The sequence below is a fragment of the Citrus clementina genome, unplaced genomic scaffold (genome assembly GCF_000493195.1).
Source record: "Citrus clementina cultivar Clemenules unplaced genomic scaffold, Citrus_clementina_v1.0 scaffold_3, whole genome shotgun sequence".
Lineage (NCBI taxonomy): Eukaryota > Viridiplantae > Streptophyta > Magnoliopsida > Sapindales > Rutaceae > Citrus > Citrus x clementina.
In genome coordinates, this window is record NW_006262339.1 from 36,976,910 (window position 1) to 36,994,492 (window position 17,583).

A 17,583-nucleotide genomic window follows, 5' to 3' on the forward strand; every position below is an offset into this window, starting at 1 on the left:
AAGAAGAAGGTCGGTGCCATTAGAAACAGCGTCGCGTCCAAAACCAGTGGAATATTGTTCAGAGGCTAAATTTTGGTAACTATCAAAGGATCTCACAAATATAATAGCCACCACCGCAAGGACACCATTTATGTGGAACCGAAGCATTTCTCGATCATGTAGCATTCGTGGAGGTCGGATTCCAAATGGCATTTTGAGACAGGTGATATGAATGAAAACACAAATGAATCTGTGATTGGCTGTATGTATATATACAACAATTTTGAACCACTTAAGAGACTTATGGAAGCAGGACTAGGAAAAGCAGTCAAACTAAAACTATGGTTAACTTTTAACTTTGATTAAGTGTTGCCTGTAAGTAGTAGTTCATAACTTGAAACTTCAAACTGCAGTTCACAGTTCTCTGCTGCTCACTGACATTGTTCTTTTGGGATTGTAGGACAAAAATAGAACACTTTGATACACGAGTCTCGTTTGCTTAATGTGTTTCGCTTGGGTTGTATTTGTACTTACTATACGGGTAATTTTTAGGGACCCTTGAGGTTTGGTGTATTAACACTTACATAGAATGTATTGATGTAATTACATTTACTTCCCATGTCGTTAGAATAAAAATACGTATGGCATCAATATAGGAGGGTAAATGTGTAAAATCAGATTTAAAATTAAAAATATTTTTTTGCTAGATCAATACAATTTTGACCGATTTGCCCGCCGTTGACCGAACGTGACCAGCCGGCCATGGCTCCACAGGCAGCCGATGGTGGTGTTTTGCCATTGCCAGAGTCCCCTCTTCACGCCGGAGACCAACGCTGGTGACCAACGCCAGTCACGGGAGCCTCTAAATCAGCCGCATCCACCACCGAGCATTAACCCAAGAAGATGGGTTTTGTCTCACAACCCCCACACCGGCAGTGCCCCTTTGGCCGTTGCTGATGCCACCCATCCGCCATCACCCTTGAGCCATTCCGATACCATGCAGCAACCTCTGACATCCCAAAATTCAACCACACACAGCCCTCAAAACCCTAGCTCGCAGCTTCTCACGCCGCATACCACTGCCGTGATTTTTGCCATCGACGAGGGTTCCATTGTGTCACCGTCCATCCCCTCAACCAACCCCCGTGCAGCTCCGACCTCAAAACATCTCAACAGCCACAAATTTCATCCCGCACTTGCAGCCATGTTCAACCCAATTAGATCTCACAAACGAAATCCTCTTTAAGCCCAATACACCGCCAACATGCATTTTGTTGAAGTGGGTTTTCAAACAATTTGTTGATTTTGATGCAGTTAATTGCTTTGATACTTGATAATATTTTACTAAGGAATTATTTCAGTTTTAGGGAATTTTTTATAGTTAACATGTCAATTACTTTACATAAATGGTTTTTTTATCTTTTTCTATGTTTTGTGATTCCGGCCAAACCTATACCCATCGATTCTGTTATATTTTATAATTTATTATTTTAATGAGAAGGGTGTTTTAATAATTTTAACAGTCCACTAACTGTTAATTTAACTATTAAATAATAATAGAGGAGATTTTTATAATTATATCAATATATTCTATTTAAGTGTTAATAGCTTAAACCTCATATACTTAAAAATTACCCCTTACTATTATTTACTTTATTAATGCTCACGCTTCTGCTTTCAGTTTCAAAAGATTAATGATCACACCATTTTTATGTACCTGGCTATGCAGTCTTAATGAAAAAGATGTGACTCTGACACTCCCACCATTTTTGTGTCTTTACCCAGTTGATGTTATTTTCCTTTGTTATTATTGACTGCCAAATAAAATATTTTAAGAAATAGAAACACTTTTCTACATGGTTTTCTTTGAACTCTGAACACTTTCTTGTAGTTGTGGATATTATTATGTTAATATTTTAAACTTCTCTTAGAAGATGTCCATCAAAGTCACTGTCGCACCATTTTGATGTATATGGCTATGCAGTGACCCTCAATTAGAAAAAAAAAAAAAAATGATTTTGACTTCTTTGACCCGTCCTTTCCTTTCCTTTTATGTTCTTTATTTCTTTGGGAAATAGTCATTGTCTATATGATAAAATTAAATTAATAATTTTTCATCAAACAGTTCGAATGTACCCAAAAAAAAAAAAAAATCCTTGAAGATAACATAGAGTTGCAAACGGCAGACCTAGTGTAGCTAAAAAAATGTAGTGTGCACTTTTTCTCTGCGAGAAATCTTTACTAATTTAAGAATTAAAGAGAGTTACCATAATAAGCACATTAATTAATAATGTACAAAGACATTTATTATGCATTATGTGACAAAGAGGAGCACATCGTTTTCTCATTAAATTAAAATCCTAGCCCATTTGAATCAAATCATCAAATACCAATCCACCTTATAATAATCCATGCCAAATTTTCCTGCTACAACACATCCATCTATGAAATCCACACACCAAAACCTTACTGCTCGTATTCTCGATTCATTAATTCATTGTTTTTTTACTCATCTTATAATTATTTTTTCAACCGCGAATTGTGAAATGTGATGTGTTGATTGTTTAGAGATAAAATTTAATTCATACTTGCCCTAGTGATCAGTGAAAATAATAGAAACACTTCATTAATTTAGCTGAAAGTTCATTTACACACATATATATACATACCTAGAATATGTTGAGTATAAATTTCAAATATTTGAAAGAAAATATTTCTTCGCATATGTACATGAAGCAACTTGAACCTAAACATTCTTCTTAGTCCCGATCTCGCTTAGGAAAGGGGGCAGTTTATAACAAAGTTTTTGTGTCGCTGATTCTTAGACGTAACGCCTCTTATCCTATGCTGCCTATTGTTACTGGTGTAATAGGGTTGAATTGTAATACAGAACCCATGGGTGTAACCTTTCGCTCAATACTAGAATTGACAATTGAAGCATCTGAGATTGCATTAATCGGGGATACACGACAAAATGAATGGTTTTATCTATAAACTTTACCTTCAACAAAGCGTAGATTTTTTCAATAATTTTTTTTTTGTTCTTTTCTATCCCGAATTGTGTTTGTTAATCATAATAAAGCTGTGGTACGACACCTATTTTGGGGGAAAAAATCCCAACATATACATGGTTTTCCAAAACTAGTTTTGTACAAAATAGTACCAATTATTTGCTTATATTCTTTATAAGAAAGTTAAGCCCTACTAAATAATCAATTCAAGAGGATGAGTAACAGCATAGACTAAACATTATACATCACAATAATTTATTCATTCTTTATTATTAAGTGGTTTAAGAGAATCGGTTTAAGTTTGTATTAATAACCAATTCCTCTGAAGAAATTAAAGAACATATTTGTTTTAATAAGGACCCAACAAAAAGAGAACCCATCAATAATTTCAAGGATAATCGAATTAGCATGCAAGGTTTCCAATTTTAGCAATTATGAAACCTCACATAAAAGCTTGAATTGTACAAAAGCTTGAACATACGGCGTCGTAAAACTGGTGTTTGCATGTTTGCTCTATAGATTGATGTGGTTCGGTTGAATATAAAATTGACCCGTTTCTAACAGGCTTATCTCCCCATTTGACATAGAGTCGAGCTATTGGGCACCCCTGGAAAGTCATGAAACGTCTTTTACTTGTATTTACAATTTTACTTTTACACCCCTCCACTCATGCAACGTTGTTTGCGATTTTCATTTGTGTTAAAAGCACATTTGTTGTTTGTTGGCTGTTGAAGGTGCTTCAATTCGTTGATAAGCCAAAATTCCTACTCTTTCACTTATAATATTCATATCAATTCAAATGTGGAGAATTAAATAAATAAAATATTAGAGAAAATCTAAAAATGAAAGGGAGAACTTTTGAATATTATATCTAGATTGAAAATTCACTATTAAGTTTTTTTTTTTCAAGGGAAAGAGAAGTTAAATTTAAGGAAACCATGGTTGCATACTATTCCTTCTTTGTTTGGAGATTGTTAACAAACAATGGAGGGTATTTTTATTTGGGTAATGAATGGCTATTTAGGTCTTAGAGAGCAGTTTGAAAGCAAACAGAGCCAATATATATGAATGTGGAAACTGCAACCCGCTGATGAACTTTGTTTAATATTTTGAAGTACAAATGATTGGAGATCAAATATATTTCCATTTTTAAGAATATAGCAAGGGTGTAAATTTTGACTGTTTCATGTAAGACTTTATGTTAGTAAAATACTAAATTAAACCTTCCAAATTATATAAATTTAAGAAATTGAATACTTGTTCTCTTGTTTTCATTACAGGAGATCAAATTATTGGAGAGATTCAACCTTTAACTCCTTATTTTCATTACAAAAGGCCAAACTAACTTAATTTTATCCTCATACACCATGAAATAATGAAAGCATTCTCTAAGTTATGCTATCGGTTAAAAAGTTGTATAGTTGAGAATGTGGAGTGCCTAATTTTATTTAGAGGGTGTTCTCCAAGACTTTTCGAAATTAAACACATCGATTAAGAGAGAAAAGAAGAAGCGGTCAGCTGTATATACAAGAAGCAACTGCATAAGCTTAAAACTCATACTTTTCTCGGCCTGTTTGCGAAGATCAAGTGTAGCATCTCAGATACTGTATCTGTTCTTATCAGTTTAATATCTGATATGTGAGCCAAAGGCTCACACGATATTAAATTAACCATTTTAAGGCGGAGAGCTCGCTGCGGGAGCTTGCTACCGGGGCTCTCGAGCGTCGCCCTTGCGTTGCACCACTGCAAGGGCCTGGCGCACCCCACCAATCCAGCTGAAATTTTTGCACATGCAATCTGCTTGTTTTTTGTGTTATTTATTCTCAAACAAAATAAATATTCAACCTGCTTTTGCTCAAGGGTTTTAGTGATAGAGAATGTAAATGGTCCCCTGCAGTGGCATTGGGGCTCAATTGTGAATCCCTGATCGATGAATTATTTGTATCCTGATACAATATCACGAAGGATCGATATATACGCAAGCTAATGGCAAAAAAAAAAAAAAAAATGCGTAGACCATGAAACTGCTCTTAAATGGTATGTTGCAGATTCAACCTTGCATGATCTGCTTGCTGAGGAAATCATGTTATAGCATCATGAGATTGATATGAGCTATTCGACATTGCATAAAATATCCCACATCGCAGAAAGACTGAAAAATAAGAAAGCTGATGCCAGTACAAATAATGAAGTCGGAGCAACGTTAGAACATACTTACCTGGGCGGGGTCAATGGGGGATCAAGAAGGCCCATGGCCTAGGATGGTGGCTCTCATTGCACTTGGAAAGTGCACCACCCTAAGGTCTCCCCAAGTGGGAGAGCCTACGTCATAATTTGTGGCAGTGGGGGCCTGCGTTCGCGCGGCCCCTGCCCATTGCTAGTAAAAAAAGGAAAATGCTAGGTAGCGAGAGGAACGAGAGAATGACGAGAGAAACGGCAGCAGTTGCTGCCGTTTTGCTTCTCGTTCCTCTCGCTCGTTAAAACATTAAAATAATAAAAAAAAATAAAAAAAGAGTGCTTTATCAGTGCGTGCAGAGGGAAATCATCCACTTATCTCCAGCCCTGGCTTTCCTCTCTCCCTCACGCTCTTCTCACGCAAATCACCATCACCAAAGCGAGCTGTAAACAAGCTGGAATTAACAAGGAAGAAGAATGCTCAGAGTGGTTTGCAGGCATGGATGTCGACCCTGTCATCTGTGATCGGAGAATGTGATGATGATTACAACAATGCTTAGATCTTCTCTTAATCCATTTTTTTGAGTACACACAAGTCTCTGATTTTGTGTAAAGATATAGAAAATTTTGACTCAAAACGATTGCCTATGCATTTTCATGGTTGGCTTATGTGATTGGTTTGCTATGTATTAGAATGTCACTACCACACTTCTGGATACCAGCATCCACTTGAACAACAGATTCAGTAAAGCACTTGCATCATGAACTTTCGTGGCTTATGACGATGGTGTGTTGTTAAAGAAGCGCTGCAGATGAACATATTCTTATTAGGCAACTAACATAAAGAAATCATGATAGTGATATCAGATAGCCCGATAGCTAAAATGCTACATCTGAGTGCTGCTTTTTTCCTTCTTTTTTTTTAAAAAAACAGTTCATACTTTGGTTAGGCTGCTTCTGCGTCTTCAGGAAGCACTGAGACAACCATATTTTTTTTAAAAAAAATTTAGCATTTAACATAAAGATTTAGCTTCTTCCTACCTCTGGAAATGTATGCATTTTGGGATTAGAAAAACAAATAAAGTTTGCATGATAAACAAACAGAGCAGAACAGAAGAGGCAACTGAAGAAACACCCGAGAATTCCATTCAAACTAAATCCACTAAACAAAAAACTGATCTGATTTACAAAATTGATACCATATCCGGTATCTTCTCCTTAAGAATATATTTATTATTATCAGCTACCCCTAATTCAAAAAGACTGCTTCCTTGCCCCGTCTTTCTCTGTTGTTGCAATAATTTCTGGAACCAAGAAATGTTCATAATCTTCTCTATGCTCATTCTCGTTTTCGGATTCGGATCAAGAACTTTAGCCGAGAACGGAAGCCGTGAGGGAGCTTCTGGAAGCGTGAGGCACGCCGGAAGGAAGCCGTGAGGGATCTGGAAGCGTGAGGCACGCCAGAATCCGTGACGGAGCTTCTGGAAGCGTGAGGCACGCCGGAATCCGTGACGGAGCTTCTGGAAGCGTGAGGGAGAGAAGCTGGTGAGGGAGAGAGGAAAGTGAGGGAGAGAGGGAGAGTGGGGGCTGGAGACAAAATGCTAAAATTTCCCTGGGCACGAAGTGATTAAAGCAGTCTTTCTTTATTATTTTTTATTCATTCTTTAGCGAGAGGAACGAGAAGCGAAACGACGGGAGAGAATGTCGTTTCTCTCGTCATTCTCTCATTCCTCTCGCTACCTAGCAGCACTCGTAAAAAAATTCCACCATTCGAAAAGGCATAGTACTATCTTCAACATGATGATGATAACTGTTACATTGAGCTTAATAATACCAGTCAAATTAACAACATCTGAGTCTCCATAATCCCATGACCCTTAATATTAAGCTAAGCTAAAGATCGAAAATACGTACTTTGAGAACCAAAAAAAAAAAAAAAAAAAAAGAGAGACTTGAAACTTTGTAATAGATAGTGGGGACCAACATGTTGTATCTATCACACAACACTGTATAACGATCATGACCATCACAACATCTTCAAGTAAGCCATCATGTAAGCGATCGTGTTAGATGAGAGATTACAGAGTAATTTTGTTGTACCACACCTACATAATGTATGTATGATGTGTACATTTGTTTTGAAATATCACCATGTAATTGATTGCTATATTTAATTCATACACACTTATCACACATGCATTAAGTGAGTGTAATATAACATAGATACTCTAGTATCTCTCCATGTTATATATATCCTTTCACGAATACAATGAGTTAAATGTTTGTGTGCATATGGTTGTGATGAAATCCATTACATGTGTAAGTACTACAAGAAATAGTTGGTAAGTGACATGGTCACATCTTACAACAAAAAGATACTAACATCAACGAGGAAACTCTTAAATGCCTGAGATAAAAATAAGAAAAAGTAAAATGAATATAATATAACTCAATGAGTGGATTCTTAAAATCAAGGGTGGGCATTTCGGTTTTCTATTTAGTTTTACAAGTTTTTCAACCCCAAACGATTTTAAAGGCTATTTCGATTCATTTCAGTACGGTTCAGTTTCTTTTTCAATTTGGATTCAGTTTGATTTTTCGGATTCAATTATGGTTTGGGTTACAAATTGGTTTGGGTTGTAATTTCGGGTCAGGTAGTAATTTTGGATTGGGCTGTAATATTATAGAAATGCAAATATACGATAATACCAAGAACAACTTTAATCACACTAAACAATGAGTACAAATCTTCAATCCATCAACCTTGCAAACTGAATGTCTAAAATATGAGATTTGCAAGTCTGTTTTATTCATACATCACCTACTTGTTTCTCAACTAAGTTGAGATAATTCCAACCCGGACATATCCACCATTATTAAGTTTTTTAATACCATTTTATATATTCATTAACTTTCCCGAACATACAAGGAACAAACTAATGACACATACATGCCAACTTGTAGAGTCAGGTTCTTTTGTCCAGATTTCACCCTCATCAAATAGAACGGAATTGGAGTCAAAACCTGAAAGCAACATTTCATCGCAGAAGATTTAAAAGGGAAATAGTATCTATATGATGATTTTGGTAATAGCAACAAATATGTAAAGAAGAAAAAAAATTGAATGGTAGGAGTGAGAAGGCTAGAACCATGGATTTTGAAGCTTCTAAAAACTTGTCATCTATACATGTATCAAATTTAAAATTTTGACATCCAATTTGAGAGCTGATTAGAGTTACCATCAAGCGGAGATGGAAGCCACGAAATCGGGTGCTGCAACGCCGACGGCCGAGGAGATGGAAGTTGCGAAATCGGGTGGCCTTACTTGTGTACAACACATTTTACTTGTAATTATGATTAATTTAACCCTAAAATTGAATTACACCCCTTCACTCATGCATCATTTTTTGTAATTTTCATTTGTATTAAAAGCACACTCGTTGTTTGGTGGCTGTAAAAGGTGTCCCAATACGTTGATAAGCTAAAATTCTTAGTCTTTCACTTACAATATTCAGATCATGACATCAAATATCGGACAACTAATTAAATAAATAAAATATCAGAGAGAGAATCTAAAAATGAAAGGGAAAACTTATTGAATATTACGTCTAAATTGAAAGTTCTCAGTTAAGAACGTTTTTGCCATTTTTTTTTATTCCATCTTTGTTTGGTGATTGTTTCCAAACAATGGAGAGCAGTTTTGTTTGGCTATTGAATGGCTCATTTAGGTCTTGGAGAGCAGTTTGAATGCAAAAAGGCAACCAAGAGCCAATATATATGATTGTGGAAAATACAACGCGCTGATGAATTTTGTGTTGTATTTTGATGTACAAATAATTGGAGATCAAATATATATTTCATTTTTCAGAGATAGCAAGAGTGCAAATTTTGATGGTTTCATGTAAGACTTTATGTTAGTAAAACACTAAAATCTTCCTACTAATTGTACAAATTGGAGAAATTGAAACCTTGATATCTTGTTTTCATTACAAGATATTAAATTACTGGAGAGATTCAACACTTGACTCCTTATTTTCATTACAAGAGGCCAAACTAATTTAATTGTATCCTCATATACATCATGAAATAATGAAAGCATTCTGTTAATTATGCTATAGGTTAAAAATTTGCATTAATTGAGAATGTGGAGTGCCGAATCTTATTTGGAGGGAGTTCTCTAAAACTTTTCCAGATTAAACACATCGATTAAGAGAGAAAAAGAAGAAGCGGTCAGATGTATATAAAAGAAGCAACTGCATAAGCTTAAAACTCATACCTTTCTCGGCCTTTTGGCTAAGATCAAGTTTAGTATCTGTTCTTATCAGTTTAATATCTGGCTCACACGATATTAGATTAATTTTTTAAGGCGGAGAGCTCGCTACGGGAGCTTGCGACCGGGGCTCTCGAGCGGCGCCCTTGCGTTGCACTACTGCAAGGTCGTCGCACACCCAACCAATGCAGCTGAAAATTTTCACGTGCAATTTGCTTGTTTTCTGTATTATTTATTCCCAAACTGTCGTGGGATAAGCACGATTTTGTGATAGAGAATTTAAAATTTTCCTTGCTTTTCTTCTTTCTATCAAATAAATTTAGTGATCAAGGTGTTGTCGATCGATACAAATTTATTGGGTGTCTACTCTTTGAGTAGACAGCAGCATTGGGACTTAATTGTAAATCCCTGTTGGATGAATCATTTTTTCCTGATACAATATCACGAAGGATCGATGCATACGCAAGTTAATCATTATAAAAAATATATATATATATATTTGCGTATAGCATGGAATGCTCTTAAATGGTATGATGCAGATTCAACCTTGCATGATCTGTTTGCTGAGGAAATCATGTTATATATACTGATATGAGCTATTCGACATTGCATAAAATAAACCACATCGGAAAAAGACTGAAAAATAAGAAACCTGAGGCCTTTACAAATAAAGAAGCTGGAGCAACGTGAGAACATACTTACCTGGGCGGGGTCAATGGGTGATCAGGAAGGTCCATGGCCTAGGATGGTGGCTCTCATTGCACTTGGAGAGTGCACCACCCTAATGTCTCCCCAAGTGGGAGAGCCTACGTCATAATTTGTGGTAGTGGGGCCTGCGTTCGCGCGGCCCCTGCCCATTGCTAGTCAGAATTTTTCACCATTCGAATAGCCATAATACTAACTTCAAAATAGTAATTATTACATTGTGCTTAGGCCCTGTTTGGTAGGTGCTGTTGCTGTTGTGTACAAATAAAAGTCTGTTTTGTAGTTGCTGTTACTGTTGTGTAAAAATAAAAGTTAATAGTATGTAGTAAATATAATTTTTAATAATAATTTTGACAAATTAAATTATTAAATTTATATAAGATTTTTCATCATACAAGTATAAAATAAAACATGTAGTGTTTATCAAACACTTTAGTATTGTAATTTTTAAGCTATAACTGTCTAACATCAATTCCAAACGAGACCTTAGTAATACCATTCGCAACATCAAGGAATTAAGTCTCAATAATCTCCTAACCCTCGACAAATCTAAAATACCCAATACCAGAGTATTAAATAGAACCTAAGTTAAGGATTGTGAAAATAAATACTTTGAGAGAAAAAAAAAAAAACATGAAAGCGGCAGCAAAATGTTGTATCTCTCATATGTCACTGTATTGTTTACGATCATGACCATCACATCATTTTCAAGTAAGCCAACATGTTATATGACAGATTCTATAATATTTTTGTTGTATTACGCCTATTTAATGCATATATGATATGTGTACATTTATTTTGAAAAATTATTATGTAATTAATAGTTATATTTAATTCATGAACACATGTCATAAGTGTATTAAATAGGTGTAATATAACAAAGGTACTCTAATATTTCTCCATATTATATAAATCCTTTCACCAATACAATGAGCTTAAGGTTTGTGTGTATATGCTTGTGATAAAAATGATTACATGTGTAAGTACTACAAGAAATAGTTGATAAGTGACAACTATATTATTCTTGATGGGGAGGATAGTGCAGTCAAATCTTACAACAAAAAAAGGCAAAATGAATATAATACAAATCAGCGAGTGAGTTCTTAAAATTAGCTTTCCTCTATATACATTTAAGGAAAATTGTATGATATATATTTGCATAATTCCTGTTAATAGAGGGACCCATAAGTCTATCACGTAATGAATCAAGAAACGAAACTGGATAAAGTAGTGCTTACGTGGTAAGGTTTCTCGGAGGCCAGCTATAAGAAACGTTTGTTTGTAAGCCCAAAACTTCGATTTACAATGAGTGCAAAAGTTATAATAATAATTTTATTATTCGGTTTCTGTCAATGACTTGAGAAAACTGCGTGAACCTACGACCTCCTTCCAGAACCGAAAAATCTCAATCGCTTTAATTAAGTCAAGAATTTCCTTATCATCTTCAAATACCGTGCACAGTAGGATAGATCTAGCAGGCATCAAACGCAAACTCTAAAGAAAATGCAAGACTTGATACTGAGAGCATATATTATAAACATTCAACTAACTAGTTCTTAACGAAAAATATTCACTGGGGGATCTTGCCTAGACCCAAAAAGCGGCTCAATTTTAAGAGAAGACAAAGCAATGCATAGAGAGCAGACGGCAATGCCCAGCACTATAGATATAGCGCACACGACTGCAAAGCCTAAATTGTGATCAATTGCTCCTGAATAACAGACCATCAATGCTAATGATGCCTACATAATAACTACCGCTACCGGAAGGAGAGTAAGCATGCGCTTCGGAACTTCTTCATCTCGGTTTGCTGGGCTTTCCAGAAATGGATTTTCATTTGGCAAGTTGTTGAGACCCGTAAGAAGTCACTTCAAAGTTTCACAAATATAAGATCAATTTTGAGTCACTTGAGAGGATTGAATAATCAACAAAATCCTGGTTAACTTTTAACTTTGACTAGGAGGTGATATAATTAAGCACCAAGCAGCGGTTAAACTGCTTGCAGTTTTCGTTCTCTCTACTCACTGTCACTGACATTCATTTGGGATTGTGAAGCAAAAGTTGAAACACCACTTTTATGTATCTGACTCTGTCGTTTTAATGAAAAAGTTGTGTCTTTAACTGCCTTGGTTGTTTCCCCCCCCCCCCCCCCCCCCCTCTCTTCTTCTTCTTCTTTTTTTAATTAGGACATAGTCTTATAAATTTAGAGAAGTGCAGGGAATTAAAATTAGCAAGCTAATTGATGATGTACGTTGATATTTATGTATTATGTGACTAAAGAAGAACATCGTTTTCGCCTTGAAGCTAAAATCCTAGCCCATGTGAATCAAATCATCAAATAACAACTCATTCATACATCATATACCAAAATTTTACTGCTTGTATTCTTAGTCCAATAATTTTACTTATTCTCTTTTTTTTTTTTTAAATATTTTGAACATGATGCTAGTTATTAATATTTGAATTGTAATACCACTAAAATTATTTGTTACTTCATTCGATCACCCACATAATAGATTTATATGATATTTGCTCAATAGATATCGACATGTAGATGGATTATGGTTCGGTGGTCCAGGAAAACTTAATTAAGTAATTGTTTATTTTTTTGTTACTAAACTCAGTTAGGATGTAACTAGAACTCAAATGTTGGGATATTTAACATTACTCTTTCTGAATTGAACTGCCACAACGTGACCAAATTTACAACTTTAATCGAACATATTAGGATATATATTTTTTTTTGGTTCCCCCTCTATCTTAACTAGGATTACTAGCATACTACTTAATGAGTTACGAAGTACTACTAAGAAAGGTTTACCTAAGAAACCTTGACTGCAAGCCATGCAACTCTAATGTGAAATGTTTGTATTTTATTATAATACACAAATTTCTACTTTCATTAATAGCTATGACTCTTACAACTGCTTTAAAAAAAAAAATTGTAAAATGTGATGCGGTGATTTTCTAGATACAATAGGTTGAACATAATTTCAAATATTTGAGGGGGGAAAAAAAAGTTCCTACATCAACATATGAAGCAACTTAATCATATAACTTCTTGATAGCGTATTCTGAATATTTGGGTGCACAATAAGTCAAAAATATGCTTCCTGGTTCCTGTATACTCTTTTAACAACATAGACCAAATAATATAAATCACATTTCTTCTTTAACTGGTATTAATTAAGAAGTTTAAAAGAATCGGTTTAATTTTGTCTAATAATTCCTCTTAAGAAAGTAAACGTTTGTTTTAACAATAACCCAACAACAGTTTCAAGGATAATCAAATTAACATGCAAGGTTTCGAATTTGTGAACATGGTCGGGCCAAACTCTATATCCACTATGAAATGACCAAGTCGCCCTTGACGTAGACAATTGTACATTATACTTCACATTTCTTCATTATTTAGATATTTAGTCATCTAAGAGGACCGGTTTTGAAAGTTTGTCGGATAATGCCTCTTAAGAAAGTAACAATATGAAGGATGATCAAATTAACATGCAAAGCTTTCGAATTTTAGCAACTAGGGAACCTCCTCACATAAAACTTGGAATGTATTGCAAAGCTTCAACGAACGTCGTCGTGAAAATCGTGCTTTGCCTTGGATTGATGTGGTTCGGTTGACTTGGTCAATTTTGTATCAGTTTGGGCCCTTTTTGGACGGTTTGTTCGCATTGACTAATCTTTTCCTTTGTGGGCCTTATTATTCCTTACTCTTTATGATTATATTTTGTCGGGGCTTTTTTGATATCCCATTTGCATTGGGCGATCTTAATTTTTGCCCGAACAACTGTTGTTCCTTTTTTGTTTTAACCCTCTTTTTTGTTGAATGACACTTGTGACCTTACTGTTGTTGAAAAATCTTAAATTTTGGATTAATTTTGCATTACTCCTTGTAAAATAAAAATCTTCAAAATACTTACAAATTATTATAAATTTTAGTTTATTCTCTCCCTCTCTCTCTCTCTCTCTCTCTTTTTTTTTAAGATGAGGAAAAAATGAAGGCATGTTGATTAAATTTTTTGATCTTCTTAACAAAAGTCGGAGAATAAATTGATATTAACAATATTTTAAGGTATGGGTTTAGATATTATTCTCCTACTATTTGTATAACTGCACCCCAATTACTAAAACTTTTTATTGTTACAAATTTGACTTTCATATATTGTGCTCCACATTTTTAATTTCGTTTCATTTAGTTGACTGAGATCTTTCCCTAACTTTATCAAACTAAAATCTTTATTGTTGATTTCAATGGGTGTCGCAATTGAGCTACTCCATTCATTTTCTTAAAGTACAATAGAACAATCAGAAGCGTTAGCAATCTAGTCCATGTTGTTATGGGTGATGAATGGAGCATAAAAATCACCTAATGGATGCATAAGAATCGTGTCTGTTAATGAAAAATTAGTTCGAAAATTTAACTGAGTTAATCACCTCCAAGTTCCACTAGTTTGTCACTACTCAATAATAAAATAAATTGCAGCAAAATAATGAGAATTTGTGCCAAAACTCAAATGATAGTTGCAAATTTCTTCATGAGGATGATGGCCTGTTGCTTCCTTTTGTAGTTTTGTGTGCTTGGCTTTCTTTTAAAGCTTGGAAGCATGTTTACGGTGAGTGGAGAGAGAAGAGAGAGACAAAAAAAAGTTGATGTAAGGGTAGTTTCGTAATAAGAGACATTTATTTATAAAATAATTTGATTTACAATGCCTTTGTGGGATGCGTTCATAATTGGGGTGGTATTACTAAATAAACGAGGTTGAAATATCATTACCATTTAGATATTCTTGATCTTTTAAGTTTTTGTTTAACCCCCAACTTATAATATGTTGTGTATACCCCCAGCTTTTTCGCTGTAGGCTCAGGTATAATGGAAAACTTGAGGGTGTTAAGCTTAAGCAATACAAAATCATGCTCCGTTTGGCTATTAAACTACAACTATTTAACTTTAATTATAGTTTTGGAAGTTAATGATATTTTGACCTATAGTTATCTGATGAAAAACTTGTATTTACTTTAACTTTTATTTAAAAGTCGAAGCTTGCTCTTCACAACAATTATGGCCTGAAAGCAATACTAGAGTACTAAACGGAGCCTAAATTAAGGGGTTGACAACGAAAACTTTGAGGAAAAAAAAAAGAAAAATAGAAACCTTAGATTTTAATAGAAAATGGGAGGCAGATACATACAACACTGCATTGTATTTATATGCATCAAAGCTACCTGTGTGTGATACTACAAGTCTACAATAAATAATTGATAAGTGACAACTAGAATATAAGTTTCTTTTAGTATTGAAGTACTATAACTTTTAAGTTACAGTTGTTGTGGAAAAAAATTATAAATATGAAATAAAAGTTAATAATTTATAATAAATATAAATTTTAAATAATATTTTTAACAAGATTATTAAAGATATAATAAATTTTTTATGATATAAGTGAAAAATCATATCTTTTAAGTTACAACAGTTAATATTTACTAAACAATTTAGTGCTGTAACTGTTAAACTACCGTTGCCCAACCTCAATTCTAAAAGCACCCAGACTGTGTTGAAGGGAGGACAAGGCAGTCGAATCTCACAACAAAAGGATACTAACAGTAAGAAGTAACTCCTCGTATGCATGAGAGATACAGAAAAGAAAAAAGCAAAATGAGTGTAATATAACTCAGCGAGTGGATTCTTAACATTACTACTTTCATAACATACAAGGAAGGTAAAGAATAATATAATGAGTTAACAATTAGATAAAATATGAAACCAAGTTATTTATAATGCTTTCAATTTGTATTCTGTTTACATCCATTTGCATAGACGGAGAATAAAATGACGCAAAATGACAATTTTCTAAGCATATGGAAAAGTTGGTTATAACCTTGTTGAGAGAAATCAATGCACAAGGAGAGCTACAAGAATGCAGTAAGCTCAGAACAATTTTCTAAGCATATGGAAAAGTGAATTCATACACGGCATTGATGGCAGAGATAACCAGACGCATGCAGAGCAACATAAGCTAATCATAATATTGTTACTGAGATATATATTGTGTATATTTCCAAAACATATTCCGAGTCAATATTGAAATCCTACCAAATCTTAGGATAGAAACATATAAACATATCAAATATTGTGATTCTAATTAGCAGACTAAACGTCATATCACCATCCATTGTTAAACTTCATAATCAAGTACGGAACAATCAGTAATTACTAAACTTTGTAAGCAACAGTAGAAAGATTATAGTAAGTTCTTCAAAACAGGAAGATTGACTCACAGCCATAAGAAGAAGCTTAGCTTTGATCTGGGCCAGTCCTTCGATCATCTTCAATTACAATAAAATGCAACAGACTTAGTACTTATATCTGGCATATTTCCTGCATAAAAAGAGATGAGTGACCAAAAGTGGCACCAAAAATAAAAATGGCACCAAAAGTGCCGATCTGATCAAACGCTTTCAATCCACGCTCAAATCTAAAAATAATAATAATTAGTGTAGAAACATTGAAGCTATAAGAAAATTTTCGAACTACGTACTTCTTAATCAAAAAAGCTAGAACAAATATAAATCCTGCTGCCATGAATAAAATTGAAAACGCTATCCTGCAGTTGCATGCAAAACTCCTAAAGCATAAACATCCAAGCGGATACTTTCCCCCACATTTATAGCAAAATTGAGTCTTGCATCTGAAAAAGCAAATAATGTTGATGATGAAAAAAATTATACTTTTGAAATTAATAGTTAATAACAAGCAAACGAGGGAATTAGGGGGGCAAAAAATAAAACTAGCCTGCACATGACAACAGAGCAGCCGTTCTTGCGCTCAACACAGTGGCCACAGCCAGGGCACCTAGTCCAATTCATCGTCTCCACAAGTTGCCCAAACATAATATCATTTGGGTCCCTCAAGTTCCCACTTTCTTCACATCTGTACCCAGCATGCCATTTCAACTTGCACTGAAAACAGAACCATTGCTTGCAACTAGGGCACTGAGCTTTCTTCAATGTCCCATTTCTCTCACACTCATTCACCACTAAAGCCATGCAGTTTGTGTTGGGACAGTAGCTTCTCTCGAACCCCAGAACATAATCTTCGCAAAGAACATCACACCATTTTGAAAAAACACTCGATGGGATGATGGGTTTGCAAGAGAAAGGGTCTAAATCATGCTTACATTCTAATCCTGTGCATTCGATTTTGGCTGTGTTGTCGTCTTGGACCTTCACTTGTATGTACTTGGCTATGCATTCTTGACAGAAAGGGTGTGTGCAGCGACTCTTGTTCTTGAATTTCTTGCTTGCTGCCATTGGTTCTATGCAAATCTCACAAGTGAAGCTGCTCCCATTGCCTTCTTCTTCTTTCTCTAGGTTCTTTTTTCGTTTCTGCAGTGCGTTTCCCTTAATTTTCTTGCAGCTCTCGAATCTCGCATTCAC

The 17,583-nt window shown here is 34.8% G+C and overlaps 2 non-coding genes and 2 pseudogenes across 2 annotated transcripts; all 4 read left to right on the plus strand.

The window, feature by feature from the left end:
* The first annotated feature begins 4,546 nt into the window (after positions 1-4,546).
* On the plus strand, positions 4,547-4,757 carry LOC112100494 (annotated as a pseudogene).
* A 443-nt stretch (positions 4,758-5,200) lies between these two features.
* LOC112100633 lies at positions 5,201-5,361 on the plus strand. Its single transcript, XR_002907000.1, has one exon. It is a non-coding gene; the product is annotated as a U1 spliceosomal RNA (small nuclear RNA).
* A 4,076-nt stretch (positions 5,362-9,437) lies between these two features.
* LOC112100472 lies at positions 9,438-9,616 on the plus strand (annotated as a pseudogene).
* Positions 9,617-10,129: 513 nt separating this feature from the next.
* On the plus strand, positions 10,130-10,289 carry LOC112100417. The gene has a single exon (XR_002906789.1). It is a non-coding gene; the product is annotated as a U1 spliceosomal RNA (small nuclear RNA).
* Positions 10,290-17,583: the final 7,294 nt, after the last annotated feature.